This window comes from Lathamus discolor, chromosome 1, assembly GCF_037157495.1.
Source record: "Lathamus discolor isolate bLatDis1 chromosome 1, bLatDis1.hap1, whole genome shotgun sequence".
In the NCBI taxonomy this organism is placed as follows: Eukaryota; Metazoa; Chordata; class Aves; order Psittaciformes; family Psittacidae; genus Lathamus; species Lathamus discolor.
Genome location: NC_088884.1, coordinates 55847224 through 55861674, shown reverse-complemented (window position 1 = coordinate 55861674; position 14451 = coordinate 55847224).

Sequence of the window (14451 nt, the reverse complement as noted above, 5' to 3'; positions counted from 1 at the left end):
CTCACTGACTTTCTGTATGCCAGATAGAAAGTAAGGCTTCATGCAAGCTCTTAAAATGCTCTAGCAATAGGGTTTATTTTTCAGTTTTGGGGGAGAGGGAGGTGAAGAAAGAGGAGTTTAAATGTGTAATTTAAACAGCTTCCAAGAAGAAATGGAGCCTTTCAGTGATGTTCCAGATGGCAACTGCTTTTCGAATGCCATACTGGCATAGCAGTAATGGAAAATATGCCTCATTTGGGGAGGAAAAAAAAAAAAAAGAAATTTTCATCATTAAAGGTGTGGCAAAAGGTTTTGTAAATTAAATCATAAATCAGTCAACTTTTACTTCAATTAGCCCAGCCAAAAATACTCCTATTAAAAAAAAGTCACTTCAGAGTTTAAGGAAAGCCATAAATCATTGCCTAATCACAGATTTTAGTACTTTAGAATAAAGTACCCTCGCGGTACTGCCCACCATGATGGCATGTGAAGTGGAGTTAATAGGGAGCTTGCCAAAACTTTTAAAGTGAAAACCATAGGGGTATTACTCTTTCATTCAAAAAACACATTAGAGACCTTGGCTATAAATCTTAGTGTGACCTGTGGTACTGTTTAATCAATTTGCTTCATGCCCTTGAGGGAGATAGTGTGTATGTTAGCCTGTGGTCTCTCTCTGAACATACACAGTAGACCCTACCACCTTCCTGACAAATGCAACTGCTAATTATTGAACAAATTCACTCTAGTGTTTTAATTAAAGCAGTATTTCTTATTTTTAGTTTGTAACACTGTGTCAGGTTACTCAGGGCTCTGCACAGTGTAGGGAATGTGTGGAATAAGTCAAGATGTTATGGCAGTCGGCAAGCTCTGAGAAATAAAATTTGGTTTCCTTTCCAATTTGCAGTAATGTTGTGTATTATGGACACCAGCCTTGATCATCTGATTCAGGATAAAACTTACATCCCACTTTTCAGAGAAAATCATCCACACCTGACATGGTCTCTTGGAAGCGGACAATGGACGTATGCCAGATAACATGAAAAACTCTTTTTTCTGAATCCAGCTGGTTCAGAGAGCAGAAAGTCATAGAAACACTGCAGAAAAAGTGACTCTGCTGCGTGCCGTACCTTTGGTTAATGTCAGATATAAGAGCATTTGAGCCTCTTACTAAAGATGAATGTCAGCCCCTCATTAAAGGAAGGAATCTTCCTGCAGTCACACCTGCTTCTCATCCTCCAAAACACCCAACAATTACTGTTGGTCATTATCACCCAGCATGTATGGTCTGCAAATCACTGCACAGCTTAACCATGGCCGTTTTCATCTACAGCTTGGTATTGCCAGCAACCTAAAACGCATAGCTCTATCAAGTCAAAGAATAAACAAGAATGGGAGAACGTGTGGCTCAGAGTCCCATCATGTTGTCTGTATTGCTGAGACTTTTCCTAGCATTTCATATAGGACCTCTGTTGGTCTTCTTCAGGGGAATAGGTTTTGATTAAGCTGAGAAAGCTGGTTAGTTTTCTGTCTTTGCTCAGATTCATGATGAGCAAACTCTATCTCCATTTCTCTCCCAGGCCCTTGGGAGCTGAAAGCATGTATGTTATTCCGTCACCTTGTTCTACCGTTAAAGGATGTTCCTGATGGTAACATGAAACAGTAATGCAAAGATCCACTATTCCTTATTACTCTCATAGCAGGCATGAATAATTAGCTATCTCTTAGCTATCAAAAGATTTAGCTCATATTCATCTGAGGTGAATCTGGGGGAAAAGAAGCTCTTGAAAAAACAGTCTTCTGATACAATGTGGTCTTCAACAAAATTAATCTGGTCTCAAAATTTCATGACTGTCTGCAATTTTGATTTACTTCCAAAAGCCAAGTATTTCTGACCACAAAAATCAAAATGAAACAAAAAACATCCTTTCCATTTGCAATTGAGAAAAAAAAAAACCCTAAGGCCAGCCTAATGGATTCAGGATTAGTCATTATGATTCACTTCATAAATAGCAGTCCTGGTTATTGTAAATTTCCTGTATCTAGCTATCTAGTTTCCTTCAGGAAACCTATAGTTAGTTGAAAACAGAACAAATCTTAGATATGTTCTAAGGCCTCAGTCTTTACATTTTGGTCTTGATACTGAGTGACATTTTGTGGCCTCTTACTGGCTGAGGATCCATAATTTATTTTCTGTGGGAAGTCCAACAAGACCCTTCTAACTTTAACAACCATTAATCTTCAAAGCCCTCTGTTGTTCTCCATTCCCACCAGGCACAGAGCACTGTGGTCAGAACAATCTCTGCTAGTAGAGAAGACTGCAAAGTTATTGTTTGATTTTGTTTTAATTCCTCTTTTAATGTGTATGTTTTTCAGCATGCAGCCTCCTTTTGTTTCAACTCTAGGGTTGGGTTTTCTTTTAGTCATTTAGTTTTCTGTATTTCTCTTCTACTTTTCCCTCTTTATGATACTGTTGCCTGCTTCAAAGGGAATTGGATTTCTTTAGTGGTATGCTTCTAAGACTGGCTTTCTTTCATTGTGTATTTTAAAATGTTTATCAGCTTTGACTTTTCATTCTTCATAGGGGTTTGAAAAATGTATTTGCTGCTCATGAAAGGTACCAAAACATGAAAGCACTGGAGTCAGAAATCTTCTCTTTCTGCTGCCCTTAGACTACCCAATTTAATTCTAAAGCATAAGGAACTTTAATAAAGTTTTCTGTCTTCACTACCTTAAATCTGTATAATCCTCCATGTGCTAAGAAAAGTATAGTATCTTTTACCTCCACAAACACAGTGTGTAAAGGTATTGCTTAATTGCAAAGAAACAGCCAAAGTCTGTGCACAATCTTTAAAGTTTTGCTTATACCCTCTCAGAAGAGGCAATGAAGCAGAAAAAAGGAACAGAAATAGGGAACCAGAGGCCATGTCCAAGTAATTTGCTGGCAGCAAAGGGGAACCAGTGCCAGAGCCACAAAATGCATTGAAAACGATGTGTCTTGTCTTCTCTGGTAGGCTTAGAGGACAGGACGAAATGTCCTTTGCCTAGTAAATAGCTCTTCCCATTACTCCATGTGTAGCTTGGAAGAAAGTCCCTATTTTCCTTGTTCTAGTAGGTCCTTAAAGACTTCATTACAGAGCTCTGAGAATGGGCTGGGATATCTCAAGGTGAAAAAAAAGAACAAAAAGCCATGATCAGTGTAACACAGCATGCTTATGTTTGGAGACTTTGTATTATTATAGAATCATACAATCATAGAATAGTTGGGGTTGGAAAGGACCTTAAGATCATCTAGTTCCAACCCCCCTGCCATGGCCAGGGACACCTCACACTAAACCATCTCACCCAAGGCTGTGTTCAACTGAGCCTTGAGCACCACCAGGGATGGAGCATTCACAACTTCCTTGGGCAACCCATTCCAGTGCATCACCAACCTAACAGGAAAGAATTTCCTCCTTATATCCAATCTAAACTTCCCCTGTTTAAGTTTTAACCCATTACCCCTTGTCCTGTCACTACAGTCCCTAATGAATAGCCCATCCCCAGCATCCCTATAGGCCCCCTTCAGGTACTGGAAGGCTGCTGTGAGGTCTCCACGCAGCCTTCTCATCTCCAGGCTGAACAGCCCCAACTTTTTCAGCCTGTCTTCATTCGGGAGGTGCTCCAGTCCCCTGATCATCCTTGTGGCCCTCCTCTGGACTTGTTCCAACAGTTCCATGTCCTTTTTATGTTGAGGACACCAGAACTGCACACAATACTCCAGATGAGGTCTCACAAGAGCAGAGTAGAGGGGCAGGATCACCTCCTCCAACCGTATTATACTGGCCAACATGTGCTCCATGTACCCTGTGTGTCTCAGCAGAAAAAGTCTTCCTTTCAGGGGGCTGAGACCACCCAGGTGAATGTGAAGGTACCTTGGGATATATGATCACCTCAAGCAGGCCCACTGAACAGGAGTTTCTCTAATTTTACTGAGTGTTGAATTCATGCTCATAAAAGGGTCTCAAGACAGCAGATCTGGACACCCAAGCTGGGGAGACATCCTTTCCAGGAGTTTCTTAGGACTCTCTTGTATAATTCAAGCTTCTGCTTACATACCACCGGTGAGAGTAAAGAGCAGCTTTTAATTATTTTTCCCCTGTGTGTGAGTAATAAAAACTCCTGGTTTACCTTGAAGCCCCTCTAATTGACTCCCTAATACTGCCAGGGAGTCCCATATAAATCTGCAGTCTGCCTGCTTGAAAGTCAGCAGCAGATTCAAGCATTGCAGGGTTTTCCAAGTCTGTGTGGTCACCCCATTCATTACTCATGAAAGAGACAGCAAAAGACCTGAATCCCAGGGGACCTTCCCATCTTTACTTTACTCTGTTTGTTTGTTTATTTTGCCACAACACAAGCAGTAGCCCAGGCAGTCTCAGAGGAGACCACTGCTCTTAAGACCAGGTTTTCTAGAAAGAGCATTCAACTCCTGGGTTGCCATAAGCCTTGTTTTTGAACTAGTTCAGCCAAGATTTTTCTCCTCTCTACCACACCTCCTTTCCTAGTATGAAATAGAGAAGAAGAAAAGTAAAGGTATCTCTGCTTATTTGTTTAATACATAAAAACAACAACAACACTGTACCTAAATGAGAAGGAAAGGTACTTCCTGTAAATTTCTGAAAGTTTCTGAAAATAGTCTCAGGACTCAGCCAAAATGAATACTGTTATATAGCCAGAGTTTCCATGAAAGCATCTGTACCTGGGTGCCTGTACAAGTAAAATTGTGCAAATAACTACAGGCTCTTTGCTGGCCAAAATTCTGTTACGTCTCAACAAATGAACTCCCTTTTTTTCTTACTGGAAAGATGGCAATAACCTTTATTTATTTTTCCCCCAAAGCTATTTGAAAAGTTCTGATATAAAGAAAAGGGTGTTGTTTCATCAGAAGTTTTACTACTGTCATGGTGTATTCAGTGCAGTAGCCAGCTGCCACTGCTTGGTTAGTCAAGGCACATGCTCATAGGCACTGATGGCTTTAGCATGCCATGGCCATCTGGCAGGGTTTGCTGCCAAGAAGAGGGAGTAGGGGGATAAGATATATGTCCATGGCTCAGACTATTAATTTCAGGGTCCAAAATATTAGTGCAAGCTTCTCTTCTCCTGCAGTATAATAGATTACTAATGAAGATGATATGAGGCAAAAACTTGTAGATCATTCTTCTACCTCTGCCACAGAGCAGCAGGGCCGCATGCTGGGATAGGTCATGCATGTGAGAAGTAGTGTCTTTGAATTGCCAGAGTTTACACCAAGTGAGCTTTTATGGCAGTGCCCAAAGACAGACAGGATATTAAAACAGTGCAGCATTGTGAACTGCCCAAAGTCACAGAGACTGTGGCACCCAGAATATTGAAATAAGGGGTAGCACATCACTGAAGCTGGTGATGTGCTGCCCTAGAAAGCGATTTGTATTGAGAACTCCTGCCAGAAGCTTGCTCTGCAGCTACTGTCCCCTGAATCGCCCTCTCCATCTTCTGAACTACCATGGTCCCTCATCATCAAACGACTTGAGATCAGGCAGCCCATGACATACAGCTTTCCTCTACTTGGGGAGATGATGTGTGTTCCTGCTTCCAGTCTTCCCCAGTATCCTGTTTATGAGCACCCTGGAAGCCTGAAAAATCTTAGCTTGTGTCTTGGGAAAAAGACAGCCTTTGGGAAAGAAGAGGGCAAAAGAAGGAGAAAGTGAAGTTTGTAAAAGTAACTCCCTAGAAACAAATAGTGGCAGGTTATGTTTGCTGTGAGTTCTTAGTGGTGTCACTTGTCACTCCTGTTGCTACACACTGTTCTTTGAAAGACTATTTAGATAACTTATGTTACCAGAAGATTGATTTTTTTTCCATATTATTTGTACTTATTTGTATAAATGAGAGCAAATAAATAAATAAAATAGGTCCCCAGTCAAATAGAAGCTCTTTCTCCCAACTGCTTTCATAAAACATTAACTAAACAGATGGCCTTCCTGGCATGTCTAAAGTGAATGTGTATATCATATTGCAGGCAATGGCTCTCTGTATCTCCCAGTCAGGATTTGCATCTTTGATGTACGGAAGACAGCACTTAAGCTAAATCTCTAGGTAGCCCTGAAATCACATGCAGTTGGCTCAAAAATAGAGGCTGGGCTAACTACTTCCTCTCATGCTGTACTGGCTGGTTTACATTCAGGAGCCCCTCCTCAGTTTCTCTATACATTGCCCAGGTCAAGCACATCTGGCAATATTCATGCTCCAGGAATAAGGATCCCCAACCATAGCAATCAAAGACAATTACTGCTCCTTCCCAGCTGAGAGTTCAACAGCTTTTTGTGCAATGCTATCTTCCTCTTTACCACACGAGAAAGAAAAAGGCCAATATGGTAACAATACCTTTTAAAATCTTTTGTGAAGATCAGGCCTTTTGTGATTCAGCCTTAAGAAGGTATGAGGCAAGCTTCAGAGCCTAGGTGAAGGAAAGCAGCATGCCAGAGCACGTCATTACAGTTCTTCACCTGACACTGGTCAGGAGGACAGACACTCACGTAGTTTTCTCACTTGAAGATATTCCCATATAAAACAGCTACCAGGCAGTTATCTTGCAAAGATCTGAATATGTAGAGCAGGATGCATTGGTCAGAAGCTGAAGGAAGGGGAACTGGACACTAAACATGGTTCTGTGCAGAGCTTCTGTACTATTATAATAGAACAAAAAATTTGATTTTTTTTTTTCTATCCTGTGACAGGAGGTTTCTGTTTTATTTGTTAGCAACTTATTCATTCCAAGTACAAGATAGTCTGCCTTGGTATCTTCAAGATGAAGTGGTTGGGCAATAGAAAGGAAAACTGCCTCTTTTCCTTGTCCTGACTGATGGACAAGAGAGAAAGTGGAAGCATGGTCCTTCCCAAAGAGTGTCTGAACAGGGGAGCAAATCTGATGAGAAGAGCACAGAGCAGACAGAGCCAGGCCTCCCAGGCGCTGGAAAGAAAGGGACTGTTCCTAGGGTCCCAGATAAGTCTGTGCAGAGCTGCTGTATCCCAGGAAGTAGACTGCATATCAAAAGAAGGATGCGCTATGAGCAAACCTCAGGGAAATGGTCACTTTGCACAATGGGAAGGAAGAATTCTTGCAAATTCTACTATTTTTGTTCATTTTAACCTGAAGATCTTATTTCTGTGTGTTGTAAAAAGACCCACACTTTAAGTTCTTATAAATCACAGCTCCAAAGTTTTGAAATTCCTTCTGGTGTTCCAAAGGGATTCTTTATTTAAGAAAAATATACAAGCAAGTCTCCTCAAATTTATGGATGTCATAAACAGTTTAATCCTACCTTTGGTCAGGTCTAAGTCTAAAGTTAAAGACTATGGCATTTTTTACTAAGAGAGCAGTAAGAAATCACTATCCTCCAAAAACATGTTGGGGAAAACATAGTACTGTATATAACTCTATACAGTGCTCTATGTTCTCTAACTTGAAAATTTCTTGGTTTTAATTCCTTCTCCTTTTGTCAAAACTGACCTGAAAATTCACTTCTCTACTGTAATTGTTCAAATAAAAGTCTCCAGGGTATGCATTCCTAAAGGTGGTAAAACTGCTCTACAAAAACATCATAGAAGCTGAAAATCAGTTATCACTCTCTTCCTAGTGTAATCTTTCTCCTTGTGTGCTGTCCCGCCCTCTGAAAGCCAACAGTCTGGGGATTTCAGATCAGAGGGTGAATTTATACTAAATACCACATTTATAGCAGGGCTTTCTTCCACAGTCCTGTCCTTTCTACCTTATAGTCACCATGATGCGCCAATTTGCAAGAAAATGCTACCAACCATTGCTGCCTGTTCAGCCGCTCAGATATTGAACCAATTTAGAAGGAAATGACTGTATCGCAAAAATGATGAGAGGAAGCTGTCATGCAAGTTTGGCCTTCAGAAATGCTGTTTACCTTTAGAAGTATGGCTGTAACCTCACTTCCTAATGTTTTGGTTATAGTTCTAATCTCAGACTGCAAACAGAATCCTGAAAAGCATCAACTTAGAGAGCCAGTGAAAGATAACTGTCTGTGGAGAAGAAATACTTATCTGGCAGGTAAGCCTGTGACAACTGGAAAAGTTTTCTAGAGCATAGTAGACATAAAATTTGTTCCTCAGATCCCTTGGGAACTGGGAAATATGTTTTGAACAGAGCAACTGCAGCTAATGGACAAGAGCATTTCACTTAACATCACCCAGTGATTCTGCTTCAGAAAATACAGCATACTCCCATCATAAAAGTGTGGGGTGGGAAAGAAGAGGAAAAAGCCAATTTCTTATTTAGTTTCCTTTTTTTACCACACATGACCTGAATTTGATCTGGGAGGGAAAATGGGATGTACTGGGTAGTTAGCTGAAACCAAGAAAAAGCAGCATTTCTTCTAGCATTTGTCTTACGAATTATTAACCACATAATTAAACTACTTTTTTCCTTTACTATTGAACCAGGCTACCACGAATTTTGTCAGAATATCAGAAAAAAGACATTGAAACAGATGGCAGCTTTCAACCCCTTTCTGTGCCTAATGCTAAAAAGGGGGATAAAGGCTTCATTAAGCATATGTTTCTTAATTATCTTCTTGACATAATACTTGAGAAGACACAAGAGGAGAAATTGGGTGATGTGCCAGATGGACACAAACAAGGAAATACTGAGTGAAGAGGTGGACACCCACAGTTGCAAGCAGAAAAGAGATCCCCTTTTTCTGTTCCTCTGAATTTCAGTACTAGTGTGAGGTCCTGGATTGACAAGCCCAGAGACTTGGGTCTCCTGTTTAGCCGCAGAAACATTATACTGTGGGTTAGCTTTCTGTTTTTCCACAAAAACAGCCACAACACTAGAAATACTTCAAAAGAGAGGGGGGAGAGAGAGGAGGGGAGCAGAGGGAGTTGTACCCAAAGATTAACTAGACAGCACAAAGCAACAGGAGCCGAAGGAGGCGAGAGCAATCCCTTACAATATTCCCTGTGGTGGGCTGGGGCATGGGAGCAGCTGGAGCATGTTGACCAAGCCATGGTGCAGGCAGGAGGGCAACCACGGCAGCCAAGCCCTGGCTGAGGGAGGGTGAGATGGGCTGTGGGGCGGAGACTGCCCGCAAGCGCTTGCTTTGTGTTACCCAGGGCAAGGCACTGGGGGAGACAGGAAGGAGGCAGAGGGGTCTTGCAAGAGTCAGCATGGTTTTCACCTGGGGTTGTATGGGAGAGGGAAGGGAAGTTGGACAAGAAGGAAAGAGCAAAGTGCCCTCCATGGGCACTGCACTTTCTCAGCCTTCTTGACAGAAAGGAGCAGTTACATGGGAGACAGGCTGGTTCTTGCAGCAGAGCTACAAGTGATTAATTGTATCAAGAAAAAGAAACAGTGTCTCCTTGCTGAGCTTTGTAACGGGCTTCATATAAATTTGCGTGAAATATTATGTGGGATTACTGCAACCAGCCAGGAGTTTGGCTGCAGAAGCCAAGAGGAGGATGGGAGACCTGCCAATAGGAGAAGCAGGAGATGAAGTGGATTGTGTTTGCCAAGGCCAGGAGGAGAGCCAAACCATAGCTACAGTAGCATAGTAATGAGAAATGGGAATTGCATTCAACATCAGTTCTTATCATGATCATTATTGCTCTGAATCTGATTGTCCTGCTCTCCTCCCCACCCTAGCCGCAGAATGTGGGATAACAACAGAAGGTAGAGAAAATAGCATATAGGATTTTAAACATAATTCTGCTGGAGCCCATGGCTGGTGTTGCATGAAACCATTTACCCACCCACTAGTGCAGACCAGACTGCTGTAACAGATGCTCTCTTCTTACCCAGGAGGGATATAGGGATGGTGGGAGGGCAGGGGGACAAGGGAGAGGGATGGCATGAAGTGTTATTTTCCAGATATTCTACTCACAGCAGCACTTTCAGGACAATTAGGGAGAACTGGAACTTCAGGATGACATTCGTTGGACCCTCCTACTATCACTCCCACAGTTAGTCCTCACTTTGGTTCCTATCTTGCTCCCTTCTTGGTTGTCATTTATCTCCAAAGCAGATCCTGCCCTTCTAAGCTAGAGGGCTGAGAAAGGAGCTGGACCACTGACTCTCGTCCTGCCCCTCCGCATGGGGAGCCCCTGTTTGATTCGGGCAGAGGGGTCTCATCTAAAGCTTCACATCTGTGAATACATAAATTGTGGCAAAATTTGAACTCTCTCTCCTATATTTCGTTTGGGGAATAGATTGCAGTCCCAGACCTGAGCATTCTTCCCAAAAAGCTATGCCTGGATCCAGACTTGGCATCCTCAGTCTGTAATGGTCTGAACTCAGCCTCTTCCCCAGAAATAGTTCCGATCTTGAACAACTCTGTGCTCTGGGACTCTTTCTAGGATTTCTGATTCTGCGCAAAAATGCCTTAGCCTTCATGTAGCTAATAACAAGTGACGAAAGGCCCGAACAGGCTTTCCTAACACGCATATTGTCTCAGCTGAGCTACACACTGAAGGTGCTCTGCAGGCACCAGCCCCTCTTGGCAAGCCAAAGGGGAACCTTACCATTAGCTGTGCCAAATGGAGCAGCACTGAGCCTGCCTCAGCCAGTCATCACGCTTTACCTACCTCCAAGGCCTTTACACTGTAGGATGTGCCACTTTCCCCTGGAACTGAGACTTTCTCGGCAGGGGTGGGAAGTGGGGTACACTCAAACCATTGTGGAATAACCTACAGTCCCAGCCTGTGTCTGCAGACAACCTCCAGCCTGGCTAAGAAGAGGGTGTGTTTTTCCTCTCTCCTCTTCCCTCCAGCTGGAATGAAATGTGAAATCTTCTCATAAACGCAAACTGAGAGATTCTTGTTTTCTCAAAGGACACAGGGCAAAGACTTTAATTTCTTCTCCCAGCCAACACTGAGGGAGTTCCTCTCCTGGAGGGAGGGTACTTGCCAGCTTCACAGGGCATCAGAGTGCCTGAAAAAGTGCAGTGCCAACTGGGAGTACCGTGTGCCACCAGCTGGGGAGTCATCCCTTTGCTGTTCAATGACACCTCTGCAATGTCACCCCTGTCTCCCATCATGTCAACAGGTCTTTCCTGCCCTTGCTTGTGAAGAAAAGCTTTTCTGACATACCGTGTCAATGCTAGTGCCAGGTCTATGCTTTTTTTGAGATCGCCACCATCCAGAGAAGCTTTAGAAAAGATCATACACAGCTTCATTAAATGTTTCAGGAACTGTTATGTTTCCATGTGCATAGAAATACATATTAAAAATTTGGCCTGTGTCATACATGTAGTCTCACTTGGGACATAATTTAAACTTTGCATATTTAGAAGAAAAAAACACCACTAAAGTAGTTCTCCCTCAAAAAAAAATATTTGAAAATGAACTGTTTTGAGGTTAATGAAAAAGTTTCCATGTAGAAGTAGACATCCTGAAAGAGTAGAATATACACAGATGGGCTATCTCTCCTGTTTTGTTTTCATTTCCTTTTGCAGCCTTTTTGCATTCTAACAAGTTAATTTGGGCACTGCAAGCCAATGTCAGCTGTACAACTACATTCACCAGACAGCCTGGGGCTCTCCTCTTGCAGAGGTCAGATCAGTACCAAGTTCTGTGTAGAGTCACCCGTACTCTATCAGTAGCAATTTTGTTTTGGTTTGTTCATCAGGCTGTGCCCCTCTCATAGGAAAGTGTTTCTTTACTTGTTCTGAAATGAGACAGAGGGAAAAGTAAATTGTTTGCTCTTTCCCTTGAGGCTGAGCCCAGAGTTTTGTTTTCTTAAAGTGTTCAAATGAGCTTCAGGTTTTGCAGTGTGGCCAAATACCATGATCTGTATTTCTGTTTCAACAAAAGCAAATTTTCTTCCACTCCCTACACCTCTTACCCCTGCTCAAAATAAACAGATGTGTTTCTGTCCATCAGCTAGTAAATGGTAAACTTTGTTTCCATCTCCCTGAGCACCTTCTGAGCAGCCATCTAACCTTCTTCTCTTTCCTATGCGTATCTGACAAATACATACGTAGGGATTCAAGCAGAAGCCAGTACCTCTAGGCTACTTAGGTCCCTTACTACACATCATGCTGGAATACAAGTAGCAAAGATCAACTTCCTCTGCATAATGTCTCCTCACCCTTCTACCTTTCCCACCCAAAAAAGTCTTCCACTTCATCTCTGACAGTACTTTTGCATTTGCCTACAAAAAAAAAAAAACAAAGTTTTGATTAGATGATTCTGTACGGTTGGTACTGTTGCCTTTCTTCACTCTGCATAGAGTGCCCTGGTATATAAGCAGACGTATACAAACTGTACACCCTAATAGAGGGGAGCCTCTTTATTCCTGGCAGGCAACAGCCTGATAAAAGGTGAGATTAAGCAGCAGTAGAAACTGCAGCAAAACTGTGATCTGAGCTATAGAGAATTGGAGTTGAAAGCTGAGTAATAAGCTAGTTTATCTGGGCTTCTCCATGAAAGAGCTGCTGCTGGGACACATATGCAGCCTAATAGCACTTGGAGGGGTTAATACACCTGGAAAGTGAGTTTTCAGATGAATTCCTTTTCCTCTTGGCCTCAACATAAGGCAGTGCTCTATTAGACTTGACCTTTCTTAATGTGAATTAGCAGCTCAGTGGAACAGGATCCAGAACTCAGAGTCCCTTCCTTCTTCACATCCATGCATTAATGTAACAAAAGCAAAAAGGTGTCAGGAAGGCTAAGAATAACTGAACAGATCTTGTGCCAATTTGGAATAAAATATAGGACCCTCCAGAAGTGGAAGTAACTCGGTTACTTCTGAACTCTAGGTAGGGCAGGCATTTTAACTCACCTTCCTCCAAACCGCAAAAAAAAAAAAAAAATGAAACATAGAAAAATTCAGGTACTGAATTTAAAATAAAAAATAAAATAAAATGAAACGAGGCAGTTCATCATTTTGGTAGGACAAACAAGAGGGAATGCCAAATTATCTCTCTAGAATTTAAATTACCTTTTCCCTCCTGAAACAGATTTGCTCCATTTAACATATAAAAGTGCCCCCTCACTCCATTTCCACTGCTGTTGCGTGAGTGTGTCCTCACCCATTCCCCTTGCTCTAAATGCTTCATCAATCTTGTCACCTTGGTCCTACCCTGTCTCATAAGGTAACGAATGGAGCCCAGCTAGACATGAAGATGTGCCATCCAGGAAACCAGACCAAAACCGGTATGTTTAAAAACGTGTTTGAAGAGAGCACAGGATGACAGGGAGGGGGGAGAGGGAGCAGGGGATGGTTTTCAGCCAATGCTTTCCTTCCCCCCTTCTTCTCACAGATGCTTGCTGTTGTCCAGCAGCCCAGAGAAAGAAATACATATATATACATTTCTTCTTTGGTGGGGGCTGGGAAGGAGGAATGATAACCAGATCCTCATGGCACATCTGTCGTTGGATCCTCATGGGAGCCACAGCTGTGCAAAGAGGGAAAGGGGGGTGTAGGGGAGCTGGTGGTGTCCAACTTCAACTTTCTAGAGATGGAGTTATTTTAAGCAATATATTTGAAACAAAAAAACATGTGTTCTCCGTTCTGAAACGCACCGGGCAAGGCTCAAACACCGGGTTGGGTTGCCCGGGGTCGCAGGCCCCGCCAAAGAAAACAGAGCTCTCTGAGGTGGGTCTGAGGCGAAGCTGGTGACCAGCGAGGAGCATTGACACGGCCAAGCCCAAAGGAGCATGCCCTGGTTGGCAAACAGGGACTGCAGTGTTGACTGCCCCTCCGGCATTTCCCTTCCAGGGCGCCGTGCTCTCGGCACGCGCTGCTACAAGCAAATGTTCCATGATGCATGGATGAAGGATGGGGGCTTGCGTTCTGGGCACGAGCTTCAGGCTGGAATTTGATTTGTTTTGCAGGGGTTTGATCCACCCAGGCTTGCAGGGTCACTTTGCCAGAGAGGGAAGCAGTGATACCATGCGGTGTCGCAAAGGTGCCTTCTGGCCCCTCCAGTCTCTGTGTGGCCAAGTCTGGTCACACAACACTTCCCTGCTTAGCAGTTCACACCATCGCACCTTGGTGCCTCTTCTGCACCTATAAAAACTGGCTTCCACACATCCTCAAACGAAGCATTTAACTATGGTTATACACCAAGCACAGGTCTGGATATTAACTTCCTCAAAGGCTGCTTCCAGACAGGGAAGTGCTGGTTCAATCACATCCCTAAAAGCCAGGTGTTATTGTTAGTTGAATTTTAAAAGCTGTCTCAGCCCAGAGAATTAAGCTTCATTTTCAAGTAGAAAGAAGCCAGCTGCTTTTCTGAGAAAGGACCAAATCTCTCCCCTACTCAAAGCTGTCATAATGTTTTTGACTGAGTGGAAAATAATGCTCTTCACCCAGCACCTTATGAACAAAAATTGGAGCAAGGGAGAAGGATTCCCACCTGCCAGTGGTTTTTGGAGTGCACTCACATGCTGCTGAATCTCAGGGATGCAGACGAGAGGAAAGGGCCACCCTAG